Source organism: Aethalodelphis obliquidens, unplaced genomic scaffold (genome assembly GCF_003676395.1).
Source record: "Aethalodelphis obliquidens isolate GAN/ISIS:26980383/991018 unplaced genomic scaffold, ASM367639v1 scaffold16, whole genome shotgun sequence".
Lineage (NCBI taxonomy): Eukaryota > Metazoa > Chordata > Mammalia > Artiodactyla > Delphinidae > Aethalodelphis > Aethalodelphis obliquidens.
In genome coordinates, this window is record NW_020837960.1 from 16,852,783 (window position 1) to 16,880,739 (window position 27,957).

The 27,957-nt window shown below is 42.5% G+C and overlaps 1 long non-coding RNA gene across 1 annotated transcript; it reads right to left on the reverse strand.

Moving 5' to 3' along the window:
* Positions 1 to 1,521: 1,521 nt before the first annotated feature.
* On the reverse strand, positions 1,522 to 27,909 carry LOC113625634 (uncharacterized). The gene is made up of 5 exons (XR_003434757.1): positions 27,723 to 27,909; positions 25,891 to 26,032; positions 14,700 to 15,041; positions 3,004 to 3,087; positions 1,522 to 2,817 (listed from the first exon to the last, which is right to left on the reverse strand). It is a non-coding gene; the product is annotated as an uncharacterized LOC113625634 (long non-coding RNA).
* Between the last annotated feature and the right edge of the window lie 48 nt (positions 27,910 to 27,957).

A 27,957-nucleotide genomic window follows, 5' to 3' on the forward strand; every position in this document is an offset into this window, starting at 1 on the left:
TTTTAGGTGCAGAGATGGGCGTTCCGTGACCTTTGGTGCCGCGCGGCCGCGGGAGCCCCGGAAGCCACCTCGGGAGGGGACCTCTGGGGCGGGGCGGGGCGGGAGGGCGATTCTTGACCGGCGTCTAATAGGCTCACCCTGTTCGTGGACAGAGGATTCGGATTCTCATGAGTGTGATGGGAACTCGGAGGCAGTAGGAAGGCTGCGGGGCCTCCAAGGGAAGTACTCAGTTCCTACCGCGTGTTCTTTCTTGCGTCCACGTAGGATCCTCCCGTGGCGAGCGCCTGTCATCTCCGTGCTTACTTAGATCATCCGCCCCTGATCCATTTTTGCATCTTATGATATCATTTGGCGTCTGGAGATGGTCTGGGACAACCTCTAGAATTAACCTGGCTCAAACCTCTGTTCCCAAATAAGGTTTCCATCCTGAAGTCTTCCCCAGGGTTCAAGTCTTGTGAAACTGGATGCGAAATGCCCCCTTAGAATGTAATGGGTTCCTCTACACAACTTTTTAGTGACCTGAGTACAAATATCCTTTATGGAGAATTTTTCTCCTCAGAATAGGAGAAATTTTTCTGGGTCCTGGGTCTCTGATGTTTATACAAATGGTGTTTTCATTACAATACTTATGAAAACCTCCAAGTTTTGTACTTGAGATTTAGTTATCATAGGATTGGTAACCAAGGTGATTACTGAACCCCTCACTGCCTATAAAGTACTTTCTTGGTAATCACTTTACACATGAAATTTTATTTTACTGAAAACCTTGACCAATATTCTGAGAAGTGTTAACGTTCTAGTTTTTTCCATTGGGAAGGAGTGGGGAGTTGAATAGAATGCTGCAGAAACAAAAATTTTCTGCCTGTGTGTGAGGTAGGCACTCTTTCACATCTGTATCTAATTGAATTCTTGAAAGGTTTGAGAGTGAATATTGTCTCTACTTACAGATGAAGAAATAGGCTTGGAGGGATTAAATAATTTGTGTAGCCTCAGATGACTAGGAAATAAACAAGGTAGGATTCAAAACCCATCAGTCTGACTCCTAAGTCTGTATTTGCTCCACCAGATCATGCTGCCTCAAACTCTGAAGTTCTAACTCTTGCAATTAATGCTACAATCCTCTTAAATGTGCTCTCAGTTCAAAATGCAGATGTGTGCTTTATTTTTGTATGTTTCATTAATCTCTAAACTGGCCATAAACTTCCATAACTCATGTGTTTAGACAATAAAATAAAATCAGTTGTTATAAGGTAAAATATTCAGAAATATTATTAAAAGTAGTTCGTACATGTATTAAATATATAATAAACATTCAGGCCATTCAAGTTAGTCACATCTTCAATGAAAAGCCAGAGTCTTGGGCTTCCCTGGTGGTGCAGTGGTTGAGAGTCCGCCTGCCGATTCAGGGGACACAGGTTCGTACCCCAGTCCGGGAGGATCCCACATGCCGCAGAGCAGCTGGGCCTGTGAGCCATGGCCGCTGAGCCTGCACGTCCAGAGCCTATGCTCCGCAATGGGAGAGGCCACAACAGTGAGAGGCCCGCATACCGCAAAAAAAATAATAATAATAAAAAAATAAAAAAAATTAAAAAGCCAGAGTCTTAGATGGCTGTGAATTGGCCATTACTGTAGAGACAAAATTGCCCTAGTCTTTCCTGTCTAGAAAAGTAATTTGCTGGGGCACTGCCCAGTGAACTTTGCCCCCATTATAGCAAATCAAGTGTACTCAGCAGTATGAAGCAAGCAAAACTGGTTAACTCCTGAGACAGACTTCCCTGTCTTGGCAGATGAATGCCATCCATGAGCTCGCAGACCTTATTCCTTCTTATATCTGAGATTCTATTATCCTTTCATTATTATTTTCAAAGAAATTAGCCTTTCTTTTTGAACAGCACAATGTTAGAGCTATTTTGACGGTCTTTCACAGCTATCACTTTAAATAACCATCACAAATAAACCCTACAAAAAGTTTCCTAATAGTTAGTTAGAAGGTCGTTTATCTATGTCAAAAGCAATAACAGAGAATGACTACTTGAAAAAAAAGTCTATCTGCTTCAGCGACACTTGCCAGGAACTCAAGAACTGATAGGACAATAATGTAAAGCACGTGCTTCCGAGTTGACTTTAACATCGTGCTCAGGATTTTCTTTAATGATTTTTATGCCAGCCAGACATCTCCTGTTAGTCAACTCTACTCCCTGTACTGGGTCATACAAAATGGTTTCTTTCTTAAAAACTCATTTATCAGTGTATTAAGCCAAACTTCTTTTCTTGGAGTAATCCAAGCCACATTTGTGATCTTTTAAAAATCAGAAACATTACAAAAACTCAGACCCCTAAAAACTAACAATGTTACTAGAGCCTTGATCTATTCATTATTATAATTTTGAGTAATAGTAACTGACATTTATGTGGTGCTTACTGTTCCCAGTCACTGTTCTAAGTACTTTTTATAAACTGATTTAATCCTTGTAGCAACCCCATGAGGTCAAGCTGTCTTCCACTTTACAGATGCAGAAGCTGAGGCAAAGAAAAGATAAGAAATGTGCCCAAAGTCACATAGGCAATAAGGGAAGTTGGACTCAAACCCAGGCAAGTCTGGCTCTAGAGTCTGTGTTCTTAGCCGCTATGCAAACTGCCTCCCTAAGGTGCTATATTTAAGAATAAATACCCAATTTTCTTTTTGTTTCCTTCTCTCCCTTACTTCAGAAGTTGATATTTGATATTTCAATTTACCAGGCAGGGACTTCCCTGGCAGTCCAATGGTTAAGACTCCTCGCTCCCAATGTAGGGTTTGATCTCTGGTCAGGGAAGATCCTGCATCCCGTGTGGCACAGCCAATGAAATGAAATGAAATGAAATGAAATGAAATGAAATGAAATGAAATAAATTTACTTGGCATTAGTTGCACTCATTTAATCTGGGTTTGCTGAATTATAAGGTATATTACCGATATTCAACAACCAAAAATAAGGCAAATAGCATTGAGACACTTTTACTTACAACAGATTGACATTAGTCATGTTGCAGCTTTGCTGTCAGCAGCAGCGTAGAACATTTTCCAGCAGTGTCCTTTATCGGTTGTCTCTAGATGGCCCAAAGAAAAGGATATTTAGTACTTTCAATTGTTAAGACACTTAAGCCAGGTTGAGATGGAAAATACAGAGCTCTAGCATTAGGAAAGAAAAAGAAGATGGGGTAAGGTAAAGGAATTTGATAGAGGTACAGAAAAGTAAGAACAATAGAGGATAAAGCAGAACAATTTTTTAATATTAAAAAGGAAGAAAAAGAAGCCAATAGCAAGTGCTCTATAAATAAAGGGCCAGGGAGTAAAAAATGTGATTTACCAAAAACTTTCAACCTGGAAGAAGTGTACCTTCATCTCCTTCCCTTCTGTGGATGATAAAGCAGGCTATCCTTATCATGAAGTGCCTGTTCAAGTCTTTGCCTTTTTAAAAAAACTGAACTGTTGTTTATTCATATTGATTTGTAGGAGTTTTTTTTTAATGTATTCTGGATAAAAGTCTTCTGTCAGATATAAAATTTTGTGAACATCTTTGAAAACAACCAGGACCCTGTGGGGCCCTCCTGGGCACAAAAGTCTTTCTGTGTCCTCCGTTTTTATATTTGCAGGAAAAAGGCTTCTGTCTCCTAGACTGACCTTAATGAATACCAAAGAGCAGATTCAAACAGTTGCTGATCAGGGAAGTAAGGGAATGCAGAAACAAAGGAGGAACAATCAAAAAACTATAGTGCAGGATCATGGTTCCTCCTCAAGGGATATACGTGTAACAATACCCTTGAGTTCTGCAGGAACTAAGGTCCCCACCCAGGTAGAGGATGATAACTTCAGGCTGAGCTGCAAGATTATTGGAGCACCGCCCTGTTACCTCACCACCAACCAATCAGAAGAAAGTCTCACACCCTGCAGCCCTCACCCCCAATTTTGCCTGTATAAGCTTTTCCCCCCAGACCAGGGGAGTTCGGGGTTTTGGAGCATGAGCCACCCATTCTCCTTGCATGGCCCTGCAATAAACCTTTCTCTGCTCCAAACTCCAATGTTTTGGTTTGTCTGGCCTCACTGTGCGTTGGGCACACCAACTTGTGAACTTGTGTTTGGTAACATTTTCTCCCAATCTGTGGCTTGCCTTTTTGCTCTTTTAGTAGTGTCTTTGATGAAGCTCTTAATTATAATTAGATCCAATTTGTCAATTTTTTTCCTTTATAGTGAGTGCCTTTTGCATCTGTTCAAGAAATCTTTCCCTACCTATGAGTTTACTCTTAATTTTTAAAAGTCAGCATTGATCACCACATTCATTGATTTATGGAATCTCTCACTAGGAATTTTGGCTAATAAGCTTTGTTGATAAACAGTGCGGGCTCAGTAGTTGTGGTTCACAGGCTCTAGAGCACAGGCTCAGTAGCTGTGGTGCACGGGTTTAGTTGCTCTGCAGCATGTGGAATCTTCCTGGACCAGGGATCAAACCCCTGGTCCCCTGCACGGGCAGGTGGATTCTTAACCACTGCACCACCAGGGAAGTCCCTGGTGTTACATTTTAGGTTAGCTCCTAAATTTTGATTGCTGATCAAAGTAGCTTAGTATTTCATTTGTTGTGCACTCAATAACATTGGGAAAGAGTATACTTTTTCTATGAAATAATTTTTAAGGGTTCACTATTTGACAAACCCTATATGTCTATTGTCAATAAGTTTTAAAATAACATTTCTTTTTTTACATATAGGCAGTAAAACCTCATAGTCACACAGGTTATGTTTGTATACTTACATATTAACTATAATTCATCATACAGGTGATTTTTGACATCTTAATGATTTATTTCAAAGCTGTATCATTGCTTAATGGAATAGGAGAAATTATTTCATGTGAATTTCCTTTAATTATCGTACCAATAATTTATTTTCATATAAATTCTTCTCCAACATTATGTGGCTCTTCCCATTTTGTGATTGTGCCATTCTGTAAGGAACAAGACTTTTATCCTTTTAATTAAAAGATTGAAAAAAATTCCAATCAGATTATGATGGTTTTCTAACATTTCCTTTAAATATCAGAAATATTATATATTTTGCCAACTTTATCAATATTTCTCTGTAAAATGAACACTTAATCTTGATGGTTTCATTGCTTCACTAGAAAGGCATATTGGCACAACGGGTACTTTATCTGTGAGCAAAGTTATGAAACACAACTTCAAATAGCTAACTGAATGTTACCATCTCTTTTTTTAATATTAGACATTTTGAAATAAGAGCCAAATAAGAATGTTCATATATGTATATATTTACCATATATATATATGTATATATATATGCAGTTCTCACAACAATGAAAAAATGGAAACTATTCTGGCTAATGCAATTGGATGGGTGTTAATACTAATCACCAAGACACCAAGGTTTTCTCATTTGTGTCTTATTAAACCTTCACAACGACACAGTCGAAATTATGATCCACATTTACAAGATGTGGAAATGGAGATTGAGAAAGATTAAGTATCTTAACCAGAGGCATAACTAATAAGTGCTAGAACCAGAAATCAGGACTACTTGCTTCTTAAACAGGTGTTCTTTCAGTGTTATCTTTCGGCATTTGAGGGTATATAGAGTAGAGCTTAGATTAGTCAGACTAAGGCCATGACTATGCATTATGACTAAAATCTTAGATGGATTAGTTGTGGGGGAATTTCTTAGTTACATTAAATGGAGGTGATTATTAGACTTGGAAATTAAGTAACAAAATTTCTGCCCTTAGATTTAATTTAATAAACTCACACATGACGGAGATTAGCTTCCCAGGAGAAGTAAATCAAAAGACGATATATGACCAGAGAACATCAGGTGAGATGTTCTTGATAAAATCCCACAGAGACCAAACTGGACTGAGTTGAGGAAGGACGGCAAAGGTGGGAATTCCCTGGTGGTCCAGTGGTTAGAACTCTCTGCTTTCACTGCCGAGGGCATGGGTTCAATCCCTGGTCAGGGAACTAAGATCCCACAAGCCGCGCGGTGTGGCCAATTAAAGTTGTTCTGTGTGTAGATCAGTGAATAAAGCTACAATTGAAAAAAAAAAAAGAATAGCAAAGGTGCCTGAGAAGAGGCCAGTGAAATAGGATGAGAAGCAGGAGAGATTCTTGTGTCAAAAACCAAATGAAGAAAGGGTTTCAAGAAGGAGGGAGTGAACAATTGTGTCAAATGCCACTGAGAAGATGGATAAAATGAGGGCTGAGAATGGCTGCCTAGATTTAAGAACATGGAGGACATTGGTGGACTTGATGAGAGCTGTTACTGTAGGGTACAAAAGCCTGACTAGAGTGGGTTCAGTAGCAAATGGGAAGAGAGGAAGTGGACATAACAGGAATAAACAACTTCTGAGTTTTGGGGGGCTTTTTTTTTTTACTGTAAAAGAGAGCAGAGAAATGGCCTGGTAGCTGGATAGAGATGTGTGAGCCCAAAACATTGTGGGGTCTAGAAGTTTTGTTTTAAAGAAGGGAGACACTACTGTTTGTTTGAATGCCGATGGGGAGGGATCCAATAGTGAAGGGAAGATTCCTGATTCAAGAGAAAGAATTGCAGGAACCATATCCTTGAGTAAGTGAAGGGGTGGGATCTAAAGCATAAGTGGTGGAGTTGACCTTCAGTAAGAGCACAGATCATTCATCCTTAGTAAGAAAAGGGAAGGCAGAGCATAGAGGTCTATACAGTTGAAGTAGCTTTTGATACAGCCATTTAATAACCTCCTTGTCAATCATTTGATTTCTCAGGGATTCTGATACCAGGAAGAAGGTACCTAGCACAGCAGAAATGGGATATTTATGTTACTGGAAGGGAATATTACATGTTGTAAATTAATAAATCGACATTCTGGTTGGTTAGTGAGTGGCTTCGAGTCCTGACAAAGTACTGCAAAGCAATTTAGACTGCTGACAAACTGAACACAATCTTGCAATGAATTTTCAAGGAGTTAATACTCTAATATTTAAAGAGCTCCTAAAAATTGAGAGGAAAGAGACTAACAATTCTTAGAAAAATAGGGAACAGACATGAACAGTCAGTCCACAGATACAGAAAAGCCAATGGTCTTAAACATGTGAAAAGATACTTAACCTTACTTATAACAAGAGAAATGCAAATTAAAGTTACTTGGAGGAAATACTATGTTTCATATTAATGATATTTTATACTTAAAACATTTTTCAGAATAGCTTACAAAAAAAGAAAAATAAATCAATATGCCATTTCTTAACAACTAGATTGTCAAAAGCCCAAAACTTCGATGATACACTCTGTTGGAGAAGCAGTTACTCTCATACACTGCTGATGTATTGATAAATGCAAAATGGTATAATCACTACGGAAGAGAATTTGGCCAAATCTAGCAAACGTAAATATGCATTTACCCTTTAACTCAGCAATCCCACTTGTGGGAATCTAGCCCAAAGTCACACCAGCAAAAATGCACATGATGTTTATATAAAACTCTTTGTTGTGACTTTTGGTTTTTTTTTTGGCCACTCTGCGTGGCATGTGGGATCTTAGTTCCCCAACCAGGGGAACCCATGCCCCCTGCAGTGGAAGCGCTGGAGTCCTAACCACTGGACGGCCAGGAAATTCCCTGTTGTGGCATTATTTGTAAGAGTAAAAAAGTAGAAATAACCCACATGTCCATCAATAAGGGAATTAATTGAGTAAACCATGATATGTTCACATAATGAAATGCTATGCAACTCTAAAAAGGAGTGAGAAACATTCCTATATATTGAAATGAAGTAAACTCCAGGATATATTGTTAAGAGAAAAAAATCAAGCTGAAGGATAATAAAGCATGCTGCCTTTGGTGTAAGAAATAGCAGATGAGAATAAGAATATATAAATGTATATGACTGCATTTTTTGAAGGAAATAATGAAAGGATAAACAAAAAAACAATAAAAATAATTACTTAGAGCAGGAGGGAAGAAACAGGGTGGAGGGGATGACATGGAAGAAAGTGAGGCTTCTGTGAATGTGCCTTAGTATACAGTTTTGACTTGGGGACCATGTAAATATTTTACATATTTAAAAACAAAATTAAAACAAAAGAAAAAAAGTAATCCCTAAACAAAACAAAACAAAAACCTGAAACTAATGAACCCAAGTTTATGACCAAACCATGTCCCATTCTGGGTTTGGGGCACCTCACCTGGTTGGCCCTGCTAACCCTGGCTGGTTCCAGGTACCAGAGAGAGACTTAGAAAAGTTGGAAGAAGGAACTCCAAAGTGTGAGGTTCCCTGAAACAAGGGGCCCAGAGAAGAGGTTTAAAGGGATGGACTGATTTTAGGGCAACCAAATAGTCAATGATAGAAAGTTCTCCCTTACCGAAGAATCACAGAGGGTAAATGGAAGAAGAATGATACCATTTAAATGTTATCCTTAAAAAAAAACACAAATGGGGCTTCCCTGGTGGCGCAGTGGTTAAGAGTCCGCCTGCTGATGCAGGGGACACGGGTTCGTACCCTGGTCCGGGAAGATCCCACATGCCGCGGAGCGTCTGGGCCCGTGAGCCATGGCCGCTGAGCCTGCGCGTCCGGAGCCTATGCTCCGCATCAGGAGAGGCCACAACAGTGAGAGGCCCGCGTACCGCAAAAAAAGCAAAACAAACAAACAAACAAAAAACCACAAATGAAATAAAGGATCAGGGCAATGATCATCAATATTCATTGATGATTGATGATTCGTCTAAAATTATTAGATGAAATGCTGATGGAGAATTATACCGTACTGAAAGCAACTGAATCCACTGGATAGGCTGAGCATCGCTAAAACTGGAAAACCTGATGTTACGTCTCCTAACGTGGTGTAAGAAAAAGGACACATCACCAATGCAAAGTGTTTCTGCCTTAAAAGCTGAGCTTAAATCTGATGAAACGTCTAGATTTGGCTTCCAATTTATAGGCATAGAGAACAAGTTAAATGACTCCACTAGAGCACCATCAGCCAAATCCAAATATAGGACTGTCAGGATCTGTGCAAGGCCTTGGATTGTACCCTGCTTACAAGCGGTCCTGTTTTGTGGATGCCGGCAGAAGACCCAAAATTCCTCAGTCACAGACAAAGGACTTTATTGCTCACAGCAAAAGTAGTGTTCAGAGCTTTATGTTGATTTGTGTTGGTTCTCCATGTCCCACAAGCCCCACAAAGGTGACACAAAGGGTCCGTGATGGATGTCTGGGAATGCAGTGGGTTGTACTAGAGGAAAGAATCATGGACTGGGGAGATTCTCTGTATAGTAAGTGAAAGCCAGCCTGCTCTTTGTCTGGGAGAGACATTACCCCTTCTTCAAGGTTGCTTGCTACAAATACAACTCTGAAAAATGGCCCCAGGAAAGAAAGGTCAGAGGTTTGCATTCATGGCATACCCAGCAGGAACATGCAGAGACACCCAGGGCCCATGGCAGATTCCTCTCCACCCCTCAGCCCGGAATAATGCAGTCTTGGCCGAACTTGAGTTTTTACTCAAAGTGTGCCACTCCACCAGCTACTCTGATTAATCTGACCACAGAGACTGGGAGCAAATTCATTTCATTTGTCTCATTCAACATTTAATCAAAACTACTATCAACAGGACTCCAAGCAGCAGGATGGGGCCATCTTGTAGTCTTTACTTCAGTCACACTCTTCCCCACCAAGGGTACAGACTCAGCCAGCTATGAGTAAGTCCCATAGGGGATCAGTAGGTCTTATTTCAGATAGCCAGGATGAGGTCCAAGGTGAAGCTATAATCCATTATGATCCACACAAGGGGGTTTAGACTGACCTTCTGGTCTACAGTGTCATTGCAATAATTACAGAGTGCAATAGTTGGGCCAAAAAGCAATCCCATCCCCAACAGAGAGATTGTGGCCCACACTTTCCCACATAGAAAAATATAACCTGAGCACTCCACTTTGAGATTTGTCGCTCAACGTGGTTTGTATTACCATTACTTTGGTTAAGCTACAAAACCACTGTCACTAAGGAGTTATAGTCTTGATCACCATATATGACATAACCAAGGCCACTTGGGCATCAGGAGAAGCATATGATTTTGATTTTCTTTTTTTTTTTTTTCTTTTTTGGTTTGCTGGCAGTTTAATCAATGGATTCCTCAAGTACAGTTGAGTAAAAATAGGTAACAAAGGATCATTTGATCTACATTTTTATTTGTCTTCTGATTACTTTAATGGTCTTTCATTATGAGAAAATGGAGAAACTCCCTGAAAAAACAAAAAAAGTAGAGTTATCTTGCTCCATTTTATTCATCATTCTGTTTAAGTGAAGAGAATAACTTATTCCAATTGAGCTTGGGAATGGGGTTCCTGATGCCTAATTAATGTAATTCTGGAATTCAGAAAGAAAACCTCCCTTTTCCCAGACAAGTCGGACCAAGCTATTCAAGTCATATGCAAGATTAAATGTGTTGAAAATGGGCTTCCCTGGTGGTGCAGTGGTTGAGAGTCCACCTGCCGATGCAGGGGACACGGGTTCGTGCCCCGGTCTGCGAAGATCCCACATGCCGTGGAGTGGCTGGGCCCGTGAGCCATGGCCGCTGAGCCTGCGTGTCCGGAGCCTGTGCTCCGCAACGAGAGAGGCCACAACAGTGAGAGGCCCGCGTACCGAAAAAAAAAAAAAAAAAAAATGTGTTGAAAATGGCCTGGAGTCTGAAGGGGCGAATCACCATCGCCATCATACTCAGTATTTTGAAGGACCTACTGTGTGCTAAGCACAGTGCCGAGTGTGCCACAGGCCTTCTCTCCAGTCCTCCCAATGATCCTGTAAGGGGAGGTACCAGTGTCCCCATTTGCAAATAGATTTCAGAGAGATTGGTGGCTGTCCAAGGTCAGATTCTCTGGTCAGATTAATCAGAGTAGCTGGTGGAGTGGCACACTTTGAGTAAAAACTCAAGTTTGGCCAAGATTCTGGGCTGAGGGGTGGAGAGGAATCTGCCATGGGCCCTGGGTGTCTCTGCATGTTCCTGCTGGGTATGCCATGAATGCAAACCTCTGACCTTTCTTTCCTGGGGCCATTTTTCAGAGTTGTATTTGTAGCAAGCAACCTTGAAGAAGGGGTAATGTCTCTCCCAGACAAAGAGCAGGCTGGCTTTCACTTACTATACAGAGAATCTCCCCAGTCCATGATTCTTTCCTCTAGTACAACCCACTGCATTCCCAGACATCCATCACGGACCCTTTGTGTCACCTTTGTGGGGCTTGTGGGACATGGAGAACCAACACAAATCAACATAAAGCTCTGAACACTACTTTTGCTGTGAGCAATAAAGTCCTTTGTCTGTGACTGAGGAATTTTGGGTCTTCTGCCGGCATCCACAAAACAGGACCGCTTGTAAGCAGGATACAATCCAAGGCCTTGCACAGATCCTGACAGTCCTATATTTGGATTTGGCTGATGGTGCTCTAGTGGAGTCATTTAACTTGTTCTCTGGTGGGGAGGTCATATTTCCAATTTACAAAAAAGAAACTGCAAAATCTTCTATACTCCCTAGGCGGCAGAAACAATTCTTAGTACCCTTGATTCTCCTTTTTTCACAACTCTGGATCCCAAAGGACTGTCAGCCAGCATTTTTGGTCCCAGTGACAAATCCAGCTCTAATGTAGATGCTGTAGGGGAATAAGATACTCCAACAGTAAGATGGGCTATCACAGCCTTATGCCACTGTAGCTTTATGCCTCGGACTCACTTGGGCTGATTCCTTGTTCACCAGGCTACCTTCTAATTCCCATGTAGGTCTGAAGAGAGAATGGAGTATTTCTTTGAGTATTTCTGGTCCTTGTGACAGTGATTTCTCAGGCAAACCAGAAAAGTAACTTTTGATTAAGAGCTGTCACATCATATGTGTAGAATTCAGGGAGAAAATACACCAGTCATTCCTTCATCATCATCATCATCATCATCATCATTTTGGTTGCTTGTGGGCATAAATTCCTCAGTGTAAATTAAATTGGTAATATAGTGACTACAAAAGGGGGATGGGGAATATTCTGACCCACCTTGTCATCCAGAGCCTTAGTTTTGAACTGTTCTAGTTGATTCAGTTCTCATAAAGCCTTGCTTTATCTTTTTCTCAACTTCCAGGTTCTAAGCACTACTGTTCTCCCACTGTTGACTTTACTTGCCCTCTGACCTCATGCAAGGCCCATCTTATCAGCTGAGATCTTAGCTTCTGTTTCTCTACTTTTAGCTGTGTTATTTCAGGGTCCCTTGGGAAAGGCCCATCCTATCCAGGCCCTTGGGCCACAAGGATGCTCCAGTGGCTGGTGCACACTGCACACCCAGAGCTGGGACCTGTCTGGGCAGCTTTTTGCACATAAAATTCCATGACTATAAAGATTTCCACCTAGTACATGTTGACAAATAAAGGATATTGGTTTTAAAGACTTTGTTTTAACCAAAGCACACAATAGAACAATGACTTATAAACCAATATCTAGTGAAAACTGAGAGTATATGGAATATTTTATTTTTATTGGTTGGTAATTATGCCTGAATGATTCACAAAATTATTACAACATTCTTGATTTTATGGTTCCCCCAGGAAATCCTTCCCTATTTTAAATAAAGTGCATTTTATCTATTGAATGCATTTGATACCTCTATCCTGTTATACAATTACAACACTGTAAATAAATATAAAGAGCTATGTGGTTTGACTACTTCAACTATATAGAATTAGCTCCCTAGGAAGAGCAGTGTTTTTATCCTTTTCCCTTTAGAATCAAAAGGCGTCTGATGACAGCTCTTTGAAAGGATGATGCTGAGACGACTGAATCTTCTCAAGCCTTCATATCTCTATTCTGTTGTGTTAATTTGGATAACTATGAACAGACTGAAATCTATGTCTCTGCTAGGGACCCCAAAGAGCTCACTGCATAGGACCTACCCCAGCTTGGCTTTATATTTTCTGCATTTTTCTTCTGTCACTGTTCAGAAAAGCTATGGGGTTAAAAGAAAAAAGTGTGTGTTTGTGTATGTGTGAGAAACCATTTCAGTTACCATGTGTTTTAGTACTTAGTATTATTCAAATATATTCATCTAACATTAGGACTGCTCTAACTGGCACACAATTTTTATATATACTTATATACAGCCTCATAGCATACAGTTGAAGACGACTTAGCACCTCTGATGTGAAAGGCACTGGGCAATCTTTTTTTTTTTTTTTTTTGCAGTACGCGGGCCTGTCACTGCTGTGGCCTCTCCCGTTGCAGAGCACAGGCTCCGGACACGCAGGCTCAGCGGCCATGGCTCACGGGCCCAGGCGCTCCGCGGCCTGTGGGATCTTCCCGGACCGGGGTACGAACCCATGTCCCCTGCATCGGCAGGCGGACTCTCAACCACTGCGCCACCAGGGAAGCCCGGCAATCTTAAATCTCTTGTGCAACAAAGTAGGGTATAAATCAACCAACTAACAAACTATACAGAGATACAATCTGGGCAATGCAATGAGAACTGTTCTAGTCCTAACCTTGCTAAAACGTGGTAGATATTTTAAAGGCCAAACTCATACTTTAATAATTCATAAAGAATTATTATATAAGGGATTATTACTGAAATAACAACTAGAGCTCTTTTTATAACTGCATGAAGGAGAATCTATGTGTACTATAAATATCTATCATTCATCATTTCTTACATAAATAGTATTTATCATTGTTTCTATAATAGATAAAGTACTATATGTTACCCATTCTTCAGGATTAACTATTTTATGTTAAAGCTACATGAGACAATGCTATTTTAACCTCTCTACAGGATGTGTGAAATTCTAACATACCTGTGGAAATTCAACATTTTCATTTATCACCTGGCACACAACATTAGCCTAACACCTTCTCCTCTCCATCCTCATCCTCATTCCCACTGCCACCTCCTGTGAATTAGGACAGAGGAGAGAGATACTGTAAAAATACAACAAAACTGGGTGGATCTTCCGGTCTGCTTTTATTGCCACACACCAGCTGACCCGGGTCCAGAGAGTGACATTTGTATATTTGTTGTACACACTTTCACTCAGTTTACTTCACAAAGCTTAATGCGCTCTGTTCAAATTTGCTACAGGTACATTCTTAACATTTCAGGCATGCATAAAAATAGAGGTTTTGTTTCTGTTTTTTTGCCAATTAAATCAAATAAGGAGGTGGCTCTTGTTTTTGGCAATAGGTCTCACATATGCTGAGAATTAGGTGAGGATTTTTAGGGGTGGGAAGCCTGTGTATGGGCTTCCTGTGAAGCCATTAGCTGAAAACCTTTGGTTTAAACCACAGTGTCCAGGGCTGGCCTCCAGCAGGTCAGCATGCCACCACTGTCTCAGGGGCACACGGCCTCCCACCTGTCCTCACCCCCAGCACCTCTCCCACCCCTATTAGTGGCTATGCACTGAGGGCGGGGAAGAGGCTTTCACTTCTACATTATGCTCTCTGCACTGTCTGCATTTTCACGTATTTACTCTGTGTGTGTGTGTGTGTGTGTGTGTGTGTGTGTGTGTGTGTGACAACACTGAAGTTCTACTTTCTTTGCCTGCTTTTTTACAAAGCCACACATTTTTTACATTGTATTACAAATGTGAGGCGCTCACCCTGGTGCAGCCCGCCACCCACACTTGCCCCTTCCTCTCCGCCTCCCACCTCCTCCTCTCTCCCTTCTCACCTTTTGCTTTTTCTCTGCTCTCATGAGCTTCCACTTTTGTCCTTCTTTTGCGTAGATTTTTCCGAACTGCACTCTTTGCAGGAACCGTTTTAGAGATTCTTCCAAGGCCCTTATTTGTAATTACATCCACCTTTTGTTGCCATGATGGCTGTCCTTTAGGACTTGATTCCAAGACACTTGTCCAGAGTGACTCCTGAGTCGAGTGGCATATTTCTCCGCTTCTTATATTTTTCCCCCCTCATATATTTTGACAAGAATTTTGAAAAATGTGTTCTTCCTCTTCCTTTAAGTCCTTTTTCCTCCTGGCTTGTAGAGCAGGTTTTGTTACCGGCAGAACTTTCTCTAAAGTGAAAGGAGACAGAGAGTTAACTAAAAGACACACTGAATTGCTGGGTGTGTCCAGAGTCTGATTAGGTTTGAGAAGAGGAACAGAAAGAATTTTTGTGTTTTAGAAATTGAGGAGGCCTCCTGGCCTAGCGTGAAAAACTCAAACAGATAAAATTCTATTTTAAAAAATCCAGGACTTCCCTGGTGGCGCAGTGGTTGAGAGTCCGCCTGCCGATGCAGGGGATACGGGTTCGTGCCCCAGTCCGGGAAGATCCCACATGCCGCGGAGCGCCTGGGCCCGTGAGCCATGGCCGCTGAGCCTGCGCGTCCGGAGCCTGTGCTCTGCAACGGGAGAGGCCACAACAGTGAGAGGTCCGCATACCGCAAAAAAAAAAAAAAAAAAAAAAAAAATCCAACAAAGTCTAGTTGGGAAGTTAAGTTAGCATCTTGTTACTAAAAGCATCAGAGGTCTTGGTTATATATTTTTTAATGCACTTGTTACTTATTAATTTAATATGCAAATGCTTACATCTCCTCCTGGCCCCGTTCTTAACCTCTGTTCTTTCCCTGTTAAATCGTGACCTTTCCTTGCAGCCCCTCACTCTGAAGCGCGGCTTTCAGGACTACTCCCAGGTAGCCTGGGGCTTCAGGGGAGCACCGATTAGACTTGTCGCTCCCGTGCAGGCCGTAGTTTCTGCGCACAGAGAAAATGCTGGGGTGAGTCATAGTTCTTTCCCAACAAAAGGGCATTGTACTGTGCTGTTTGGTTCAGGCTCTTCCGTGCCACTTGTGGTTGCAAACGTATGGGACAGGAGGCTGGTTCCAGAGACGCACCGCTCAAGTTGTATTCTATGCGCTGCTTTGGGCGTGCCCAGATAGACCGTGAGATCCTTTAAGGTTGCGACGCTTTGATTTATCTTCGATCCCCAGCCCTAAATGCACTTGTGCCTAGCTCAGGGAGTGCTAAGCAAGTGTGGCTTGGTGGGAACCCTGCAGGAGAAGGGGAAGGGAGAAAGTTTGCTCTGTGCCCCAGGAGCAGGAGTGGCGCCCTTAGGAAGCCAGCTCACCTGCACATAGCCGGCAGGGGGCGCAATTGCATCAGTACTAGATAGAACGTGTTTCTTCGGCCCCACTTGTTAATTTAAGCCTTACCTGTTTGGTGAACCCAAAGGCCTGAGTCCCTAGAAATTTAAACTTAAACCTGCACATACGCATTAGAATATCACCTGTTGTACAGAACAAACCCGCATTATATTTAGTCCAAAAGGCACAGGAATAGTCCAGAGTTAGCTTACAGAATACTGAGTCAGGACATCTCACAGAGTCAGATGTAAAGAGGAAAAGTACCTGGTCAGTCTTCCAGGAAATTTCAATAATTTTGAAGTTGGAGGCTCTTACACTCACTTGACCAACCTGTTCCTCTAATCTAGCCACCTCATTTCTCAGATGAGAACCCAAGGTTTATGAAACCAGTTATCTAGGCTCCTCAAGAAGATGTAGCTACAGAAAAATTATACAGTACTTTTCTGGGTTTTAGGCATGTGTTGAAAACATGTGGAAAGGTGGCCATTTGGAAAAATTGCACCTACAATCCTCCTTTCTCTCTCTCTCTCATATTTACATAGGTACATACATGTACATGTATAAAACATGTAACATTTATGCACAAAATATATGTATATAATATGTATTTTATATATAATAAATATATATTAAAGATCTCTCTATCTATCTATATTTTTTCAGGCCCTTTAGAGAGGCAGCATAGCCTAGTGACCTCAGCATATGGCTGTGACCCACCCAGACTGTCTCAGTTTGAATTCTTGGTTCTGTCACTTAGCTGTGTGACCTTGGGCAAGTTACTTAACCTCTCTGTGACTTAATTTCCTTGTCTATAAATGAGGTTAATAACAGTATCCGTTTCATTAGGTTATTTTAAGGATTAAAAAAGTTAATCTTTGTAAATCTCTTAGAACGGTACTTGGTACATAAAAAAGTACTATAATAATTTTTAAATAGAATTTATATAATTTTGAAAAATACCATTTTAATAATGAATGTAGATAACACTGCAAGGGTACTTTTTAAAAGGTTGGAAGTTGGCTTTTAATATATCTTTTTTAGGGAAAATCGATTGTGTCATAAATGATAGAAGTGTGAGAAAGAATGTGTAGCTAGTGAACCTGCCCACCAGATTGAGTCTGAAGCTTTACATTATGATTCCAGGCGAGGCTCTGGTTTCCAGGGTGCAGAAAAGTATCTGACATTTTTTTTCTCATTTTGGAAAGCTTAAAAACAACCACCCCAAATTCAAATGCCCAAATCTTCAAAGAATTGTGTGCTTGGAGCATTTTAAATGTACCTGCCCCTTGCAGTCTACTGTTTCAGAGAAATCATGACTTTATTTTTGAAGCTGGCTCTTAATCAGCTTCCTCCCCTTTTCCTGAGTGTCTCCATCTGAGCCAGCCATTGCTGTATTCTGCTTGTCTGTTGGGGTTGCAGGGAGTGGCTGGCAAGAAAGATGAGCAAGGATAGTCTGTCCAGGCCACATGGGACATCTCGACTCCAGGGTCGGCCGTGGAAAAGGTGGGTCCCTGCCCTGCGATAGGCCACTAGGATCCAGCTGAGGACCAGGTCAGCGCAGTCGGGCCCAGCTCTAAGGGGCTGTCACTGGATAGGTCAAAGCAGCTCTAAGAGGGCAGAAGAGGCAGCTCTTGGATCGGAATTAGAGGCCCTACCTGGGGAGAAGCACAGCAGAAGAAATGCCCTAGGGTCTCACCTGAGGAGAGGAGTGGCGGGAGGTCTCCAGGAAGAGAAAAGAGTCCATAAAAGAGGTCCTTGCTGTGAGGGGGCAGGGCAGAGAAGCTGTCTGGGAAGAAGAATGGCTGGTCTACAGCTGGGTGGGGGCTCAGATCACCAATAATCAGGGAGATCTGGTGAGGCAGAAGAAGATGCTATCAGGAAAGTTCCTGAAGGGCCCGAAGCAGGCCCTAAATTCCCCACAGGCAGCTCTTCACATGCTACCTGGAGGCCACCATTGGGAGGCTTTGAAAGAAGATACCGGGTTACCTATACAAGCACTCGCCAAGCCAGGTGACCCATTGAGAGAAGCTGCTAATTGTAACAGAGGCAAAATGTTATCTGTACTAAGTTTAAAAGAGTTTTCCAGGGGGAAATGAGGACAGGCCAATGCAGCCAAAAAGAGCTGGGTGTTGGTTTTGCAGAAAGCTAAGTTACACTGACAAAGAGGGTTGCCAGGTGTCCTGTATTGAACCAGACAGCATGGTATTTTAGTTTCTGGTGTATTAAAATGCAGCAAATACCTGTTTTTTAAAAAATCACTATTATTTCAGATATACTTTTTCTTACATTTTGATTGATTTTTAATCAGCAGAGGTTTGTACTTTCAGCTTTTATTTACTCCTTCTGCTAACTATTAAATGGACAAGCACTACTTAAAGGAGCCTTATGATCCTTTTGAAATGTGAGGAATTCTTTTAGGTATCTGTGTGCAAGTAAACTGTTCCAAGACTAATGTTAAATATTCTGTTAAATAAAGTAAATGTCTGTCCCTTAGGAGGGGAGGGTACACTCTACAAAACAATTTTTTCCCTCAGTCTCTGTGGTGTGGATATTTTTGTAATCCTAGGAAATAGTTATCTTTAGGGCAATAAGAAGAGCTAACATTTATTGAGTGTTTAGCATGTGCCTGACACTGTGTGAGCAACGGTTGTCCTCTACCCTCTTTCTCACAACAATCCCGAGAGAGGTGTTCTAATTATCCTCATTTTACAGAAGAGGAAACAGGCTCAGAAAGATTAAGTATTGAGGCCAAAAACCTAGATGTTATTCTTTTTTTTTGGTTTATTATTATTTTTTTGCGGTACGCGGGCCTCTCACTGTTGTGGCCCCTCCCGTTGCGGAGCACAGGCTCCGGACGCGCAGGCTCAGCGGCCATGGCTCACGGGCCCAGCCACTCCGTGGCACGTGGGATCTTCCCGGACCGGGGCACGAACCCGTGTCCCCTGCATTGGCAAGCGGACTCTCAACCACTGTGCCACCAGGGGAGCCCCGTTTATTATTTTTTAAAATTTATTTTTGACTGCATTGGGTTTTCATTGCTGCTCATGGGCTTCCTCTAGCAAGCGGGGGCCACTCTTCGTCATGGTGCGCAGGCTTCTCATCACAGTGGCTTCTCTTTTGGAGCACGGTCTCTAGGCACATGGGTTTCAGTAGCTGTGGCTCCCAGGCTCTAGGATGCAGGCTCAGTAGTTGTGGCTCGCGGGCTCTAGAGCGCAGGCTCAGTAGTTGTGGTGCACGGGCTTAGCTTCTCCACGGCATGTGGGATCTTCCCGGACCAGGGCTTGAACCTGTGTTCCCTGCATTGGTAGGCAGATTCCTAAGCACTGTGCCACCAGGGAAGCCCTAGATGTTATTCTCAGTTCCTCTTTTTTTTCTCAGACGCCTCATTATTAACAAATTCTGTCAGCTGTAACACCAAAATATATCTAAAAATCTGACCTTTCTTCACCCTAGCTGAAGCCCTCATTATCTTTCTTGATTAGATGTTGCATTAACCTCTGACTGCCCCCGAGGCCACTCTTACCCCCGGTACAATCTTCCATGCACACTACAGCCAGAGTGGTATTTTTAAACTGTAAGTCAGACCACGTACTCTCCAACGACTGTCCTTCACATATAAAATAAAGTGGGGGACTTACAAGGCCTTACATGAGCTGGTTCCTGGTTGCTGTGTGCAGTCTTCATTCATTTAACAAAAAATTATTGACAGCCTACTATGTCCCAGGCACTGTTCTAGATGCTGGGCATACTGTTCCTGTCCAGAGCTTACATTCTAGTGGGAGGAGACAATAATCAAAGAAGTATGTAGGATGATACCCATTATCTTGTAATAAGCTATAATGGAGCATAATCTACAAAAATACTAAATCACGAGGCTTTACACCTGAGGCTAGCACAATATTGTAACTCAACTATACTTCAATTAAGAAGAAAAGAAATATGTAGGCTATCAGATGGTGGTGAGTGCTATGGACAAAAGTGAAGTGGGAAAGGAGAATAGGAAGTGTGAGTGGCAGTGAGGGGCCACTGGGTGGCTGAGCAGATGACCAGGAAGGCCTCCTGAGAAGATGACAAGGGAGCAGACACTGGAAGAAGAGGAAGGAGTGAGTCAAATGGATTCTGGGGGAACATTCCAGGCAGTGGGGATGGCAAGTGCAAAGGCCCCAAGGAAGAGGTGTGCTTGGCATGTTTGAGTAACGGCAAGGGGGCCGATGTGGCGAGAGCAGAGAGAGTAATGCAGTGGGTGAGCGGAGGGCAGAGAGGTCCTGGGCGTGGTCGGGGAAAGCGCAGACCATGTAGGAACTTGTAGGTCCCTCTCCTGCTCCACTGTAGGCATGGGACTTTGAGTGGGTGGCTGGGCAGCCCCGGGAGGAATATGAGCAGTGCAGTGATGTGACTGGGTAGCAGGGCAGCAGTGGCTGCAGGGAGACTTGTTCAGAGTCAGAGGTGGGAGCGATAAGGGTGGCATGGGCCAGGATGGTGGCAGTGGGGGAAAAGGGTTCAAATGTTGGTGATGAGCCTGTAAGTGAGAAGCGAGAATTAACCGTTGGATTTACTACGGTGAAAGATTTAGCAACGGAGGCAGTTTCAGTAGAATGGTGGCTCAAGCTGGGCTGCAGAGGGTTCAGAGGAAATGGGGGGAGAGGAAGTGAAGACAGTGAGTGAAAGTGGTTGTGCTGTAAAGAATGTCAGAAAATGGGTGGTGGCTAGAGGTGCAAGTTGGGTCAAGAGAAGCCTTTATTGAAGTGGAAGAAATTACAGTGATTTCTTATGATGATGGGACTGATGGAAGAGGAGGAAAGAAACTTGCTAGAGCAGGAGAGGGGGTGAGTTTGTGTACCTTTGGAAGGCCTTCAGCCCCCGTGATAGGAGGGGAGGTGGGGATATGGACACAAGCACGGGTGGGTGGGCAGGTATCGGGGTGGGAGCTTGTGGGCCTCCATTATTGTTTGCTTCTATTTTCTCAGTGAAATAGGAAGCTCATCAGTGAAGAGTAAGGGTTGGGGAGGAAGTGTTGGAAGTTTGAGGAAAGAGAAAATGGTATGAAGCTAAAAGGAGTTGAATGTTTACTTAGGGGAGTGATTATAATAATGGATCTCATATCTAAGCTGGTTAAAGAGGGACGTGAGGACATGAGGGAGGACGGGAGCAAGCAAAATGTAGGGAAACAGTAGACTACAGGATCAAATGGAGTTGGGGAATTTTTGGAGTTGGGATTGGAAGACGGGAGGTGATGGTGAAAAGAGGGAGGCTTCACGTGCCACCAGTCTCTCTCCTACACTCTGTGTCAGCTCACTAGCCTTCTTCGGTTCTTCCAACACTTCACATTTGTTTCTGCCTCAGGGCCTTTGCACTTGCTCTTCCCTTCACATCTTTGCATGATTTGCTCCCTAACTATGCTCAGCTTTCTGCTCTGTCATCACATCCTCAGGGAGATTTTCTCTGCTCATCTAGGTAAAAGGCAGCCTCTGTCCCCTGACCCTGTTTCATTTTTCCTTGTGGCATTTCTTGCCACCTGAAGTTATGCTATATTCATTCATATGGTTACATTCTGTGTCTCCCACTAGAATGTAAGTTCCACAAGGGTAGGAACATTGTCTTGTATACCACTGTATCCCTGATATGTAAAAGGCACTCAGTAAATAAATAAATTTAAATGAATAGTGAATACATGAACTTCCCAAGGTCACTCAGCTAATAGGTGATGCAGGCAAGATTCCCACCCAGCACTCTGGCTCTAGAGCTTTTGCTCTTAAACACTCAACAGAGAGAAAGAAGAACTAGAAGGAGAGAGAAGCTGCTGTAGCCCTCTTGGAGCTTTCAATCTCTGAGATTTTAGGAGCTTCCCTATAGATGGAGTTTGAGGGGAAGAAGGAAAATACTCCTCTACTGGAAGCTTTATTGGAAAAGGCAGAAGGTGAAAAATAATTTCCTGGATAGAAAAACAGAAGGACAAAAACAAACCAGTAACAATGTACAGGTCTGAGATTGGAGTATTGATCGAAGGCCACTTAAGACTTATTTATGATTTCTTTTTCCAAAGAAAATGCATTGAGGCAGTGCTTTTGGAATTAAAATTAAAAAATTATCCATTTTTTAAAAGAAAGAGAACTGCAGTCAATCTGGTGGTGAAAGCAAAGGGTGAGACTTTAAGTTCATCTTTCCTGGGAGAGCAGCTGGTTTAGAAGATAAAGCTATGCAGATGTAGGGCTTCCCTGGTGGTGTGGTGGTTGGGGGTCCGCCTGCCGATGCCAGGGACACGGGTTCGGGTCCTGGTCTGGGAGGATCCCGCGTGTCGCGGAGCAACTGAGCCCATGCGCCACAACTACTGAGGCCCGCACTCTGGAGCCCACGAGCCACAACTGCTGGGAAGAGGCTCGCGCACTGCGGTGAGGGGTGGCCCCTGCTCGCCGCGACTGGGGAGGGCCCGTGTGCAGCGGCGGGGACCCAGCGCAGCCAAAATAAATAAATAAAATTGAAAAAAAAAAGCTATGCAGATGTAAAGCAAAGATTTTGAACCATCCCTTTTCTGGGTTACACTTACATCTTTAGTTTCATGAAGGATGACTTGAAGCAGCCACACTTGTGATGCAAAACTTATTCCTCAGTGTTATTTTCCACTTGTAAATTGGTTGGATCTACTTGAGTCAAACTGTGCTTTTGTAGACTTCGTTGCTTCTTTTGGAAGTGTTCTTTCAAATTAGGTTACAGAAACAAGAGCTGAATTATATACACAGCTGCAGAAATAGACTGTACTTTCAAATGTAAGATGAAAAATATGAAAATTGAGAGAGTTCCTTTAGTGTTGAAACTGCCCAACGTTCTTGGTAAAGTTCTGTTTCTTAACGCAGTCAGAAATTGGTGGGTGGGGTGGCCACACGGCCTGAGGAGTCAGGCAGGCCCCCTTTAGAGCAGAAGTTGCAGTCACTCAGATGGATGTTTGAATCCAGTTCTGTTCCTCATAGTTGGATGACCTTGGTCAAGTCATTTAACCCGGTTACTTTCCTTACTTGCAAGAATCCATGTGCCCAGAGCTCCCTCATGGGGTGCTGTGAGAATTAATTGAAATGATGTATGCAGTGTCATGGAGTGATTTGCTTGATAATTGGAAGTCATTGTGTAAATTGCTGGCAGACTACTTCTTGCTTTTGTGCACTTGTGTTTTTGTTCTCACTCTGTTCATAGACAGCATGACGATATAATTTAACCTCCACACTGGGACTCTTTTGAGAATGAAAGGGGACACCAAACCAGAGAGAACTCTGGGCTTAAGTCAAGATTCTCCTCCAGGCAAACCAAGATGTTAGGGTCACCCTCCCGAAGACTGAGAAGCCTGTAGGAAGGAGGTGCCTGCCGGAGGGACAGAGAAGAAGGGGATGAGGTGGGCAAAGACGGGTTTTGTCTGTATTGGCATGCTGGTTAGGAACTAGAAGTCAGTTTGAAACATATTAAGAACAGAAGAAGCCCTCTTTCCCTTCTCTCCTGCCACCTTATAATTTGGCGACGGACCTTTCTCCATTGTGCCCAGATTGGGCTGGAGATTAAGCCAGCACGTGCCAAGATGGCATCAAATCACAGGGGTAGGCTGGGGACCCCAGCGTGGTTATGAGTAGGCCGTTTCTTCTGAGCCAAACTACGGGGATTTATGCTACTGTGTTTATTTCTCTTTGTTACTTGCCAGCACAGTGATACCCAAACCTGCAAGAATTTAAGGATAACTGACATTACTTTAAAATACCCATTCCCAGGCCCCCACCAGAGAACTGAAGCCAAATCTCCTGACATTCCGTATATTTAAATGAGTGTCTGGGGCAGTCTCTGTGACCGGCAAGGTTAGGAAACATTGCCCTTGCCTTGAGAAAAGCTGTTTACCAGTGGTCCCCAACTTTTTTGGCAGCAGGGACCAGTTTCATGGAAGACAATTTTTCCACAGACTGGGTGGGGGGAGGGTGGCTCAGGCGGTAATGGGGAGCTGTGGGGAGCGGTGGGGAGCGATGGGGAGAGGCAGAGGAAGCCTCGCTCGCTGGCCCGCTGCTCACCCCCTGCTGTGCAGCCTGGTTCCTAACAGGCCACAGACTGGTACTGGTCTGTGGACCCGGGGTTGGGGACCCCTGGGTTAAACTTTCTGGCTTTGACTTGATTGTGCCACGGGATATTAAGAAATGTCTTTTGTCATCTCACATATGGGCCTCAAATATGAAAGGAAGAATCAATCCGAGGAGGCTCTGATGGAGCAAAGATGATGAGTGTCCCAAAATACAGACAAATCTCCAGGACAGTGTGTAGGGTTCTGTTGTCTGTCTGCTTCTGGCCCTGCACTCACTGGGGCCTTTTTCAATGTCAACTTTGGAGGAGCTGAGCCTTATATTTATTATAAAAGCAGTGATTCCATGTCCTCATACTTTATTTAGTTATTGCTCTTTCTCTTCTTTCCCCATCATGCTTCCGGAAAGAATTGTTCATACCTCCTGTCTCCATTTCCTTAATTCTCATTCACTCCTGACTATAGTGGAATGAAGCCTGGCCTGGGTGATCTGCCCTGTGTGATCCTGAGCAGGTTAATGAATCACTCCAGGTTAGTTTCTCCACTTGACTTCTACACGAGGTAATGCATTTCATGCCCCCTACCCACCTTTGCCCCGCAAAAGGAGATGAACTTTCTCTTCCTGAAAGCATTAGAGACCTAACTGTAAGATTCAATTATTCAGTTATTTTTCAGGGCTCAATTTACTTTTCTCATCAACAGCTAAGACCATACTCAGTTTTTGAAATTCTTATTTTTTTCTTACATTTATGTCATTTTTCCCAGTTTTTGCCTCCTGGTTCTTTTTCCTTTACATATACCTTATACTTAGATGTATCAATGGAATTATGCGGCCATTAGAAAGTATCTCTATAAAGACTGTGGAAAGATGATTACTTGAACGTCTTAAGTAGAAATAGTGCAATGCAAAATGCTACATGTTAAAAATAGGTAAGGTGCTGTTGGTCTTAAGAAGGCATTATGGCCACATGACCAAAGATAACAGAATCTTACCCTAGACTGTGGCCACACCCACACTCACACCTAAGATCCCTCAGGGACACAAAGGGAACGTAACAAATGAGAATTAAAGTATCATTTGCTATGTGTACTCTGGTAAGCTGGGCCTGAGCACTGCTTTGGGCTTCACATCTGAAGACTTCCTCTATCTTCCAGGCATAAATAAACTCTTACCTCAGCAGGAGCGCATCAGATATGTATGCCTGGTTCTCTGCCTGAGAGGGAACAGATCCTGGTTTCAGCAGTGAACAAAGAGGCAGCAAAAAAGATAAATTCTCGCTTGAGTGTGCTGGAGCAGGCTCACATGACTTGAGAGCTGATTCTGATAACTCTTCCCAACTCTGCAGTCAGCATTCAGTGAACTCAAGTTGACAGCTTGCAGTCAGCCATGGTGGGAGAATTTACAACATGGAAACTGGTAAACACTGTGAAGTGTGGCTCCCTATCCCCCACCCTTGCCCAAAGCTGAGTGTTAACTGTTGATTAGCACACCACTGGGAGAGGCAGAAAACATGTTACTCCCCTACTCTGAGCTGGCTCTGGTTATGTGCACCACTCTTTCATTGCAGGAAGAGATAGCAACGTCTAGATTCATTATCTGCAATAATAAAGATGATGATAATGACGATAAACACTTAGTGAGCACGTCTAGATGCTGTGCTTCACTGTACCAAGTGCTTCCCCTGCATAGCCTTAATTTATACTCAAATGACTTTATGAAATAGGGACTGTCATTACCTCTATTTTACATATGAGGAAATTGAAGACCAGAGTAAGTAATTTGTCAAATGTTCCACTGCTGATGAATAGAAGATTCTGGATTCCAGTCCAGGCAAGGCCTCTCTAGAGTCTCAGCTCTGATCTCCATGACAACCCCTTCCTGCGGAAAGTAGGAAGAGAGGTTGGAAAGTGTCATCCCCAACTAGCAGTTGACAGCATGTATTACTATGATAGAAACATTAGATGTTACGGAAAAACCTGAATGAACTTTCTGACCAACCCAATATTTAAAAGATGCATCCTTGTGTATTGTGATACAACTTTTATATAAGATTTTCAAACTTGCAAAATAATACAACATATTTTCATGGATATTTACATATGTGGTAAAAGTGTAAAAACATACATGGAGATAATGTGGGTACCTGGCTATTTTTTATGTTACCACTTTTTTGTATATTTAAACTATTTTGTAATAAAAATTTAATGTATTTCTATATAAGGTAATCCGATTGGTTTTAATGTGAGATTATAGGTAGTTCTACTCATTTATTTTATTTAAAAAAATTTTTTAAAGATGTTTATTTATTTATTTATTTGCCACGCTGCACAGCTTGCGGGATCTTAGTTCCCTGACCAGGGATTGAACCTGTGCCCCCTGCAATGGAAGCACGAAGTCCCAACCACTGGACCATCAGGGAATTCCCTCTAATCATTTATTTAAAATTTTTTAATATTGTTGTATTGTCCTTTCTTTTTTTTTTTTCCTTGGCTGCATGGCGTGGCATGTGGGCTCTTAGTTCCGCCAACCAGGGATCGAACCCATGCCCCCTGCATTGGGAGTATGGAGTCTTAACTGCTAGGGACTGCCAGAGAAGTCCCAGTATTGTCCTTTCAATTACAAAAATTTTTAAAAGAGTGAGTGCATGCTAAAACTGGTAAAACCTGAATAGCCTGTAGTCTATTTAGTTGTCAATGTTAATTTCCTAGTTTGGGTACTGTACTATGGTTATATAAGATGTCATCATTGAGAGGAATGAGTAATGCAATGGATCATTATTATTTTAAATGGATTAATAAATAAAGGTTATTTTATTTATTATTCTCAAAAAGTTCAAGAATCTCGGGGCTTCCCTGGTGGTGCAGTGGTTGGGAGTCTGCCTGCCAATGCAGGGGAAACAGGTTCAAGCCCTGGTCCGGGAAGATCCCGCATGCCGCGGAGCAGCTGAGCCCGTGTGCCGTAACTATGGAGCCTGCGCTCTAGAGCCCGCGAGCCACAACGACTGAAGCCCGTGTGCCACAACTACTGAAGCCCGTGTGCCTAGAGCCTGTGCTCTGCAACAAGAGAAGCCACCACAGTGAGAAGCCTGCACCCTGCAACGAAGGGTAGCCCCCGCTCGCTGCAACTAGAGAAAGCCCGCGTGCAGCAGCAAAGACCCAATGCAGCCAAAAATTAAATAAATGAATAAATAAATAAATTTTTTAAAAAAGTTCAGGAATCTCTGTTTTAATGGAAACTTCCTCTAACCCCCAGGTACTGTTAGATGTTTTATTTTTTATGTTCCATCCCTCTATCATAGCTCTAACCATATTGTAGGTTGTTTATATATAAAGTACTCTATACATTTAAGCGCTATTCTTTTTCTCCAGGAAACTTTGATGGGCCATAAACTTTTTTCCATATTTAAGAATTGGGATATAATTCATATACCATAAAATTCACCTTTTAAAAGTGTATAATTCAGTGGGTTTTAGTACATTCACAAGGTTGTGTGACCATTACCACTATTTAATTCCAGAATTTTTCATCACCCCAAAAAGAAACCTTGTAACCATTAGCAGTCACTTACCATTCTTCCCTCTCCCCAGTCCTGGAAATCACTGGCTAACATTCTGTTTATATGGTTTTGCTTCTTCTGGACAATTCATCTGAATGGAGTCACACAATATGTGGCCTTTTTGTCAGTTTCCTTTCACTTAGCATGATGTATTCAAGGTTCATCCATGTTGTAGCATGAATCAGTATTTTGTTCCTTTTTTATGGCTGAATAATATTCCATTGTATGTATATACCACATTCTGCTC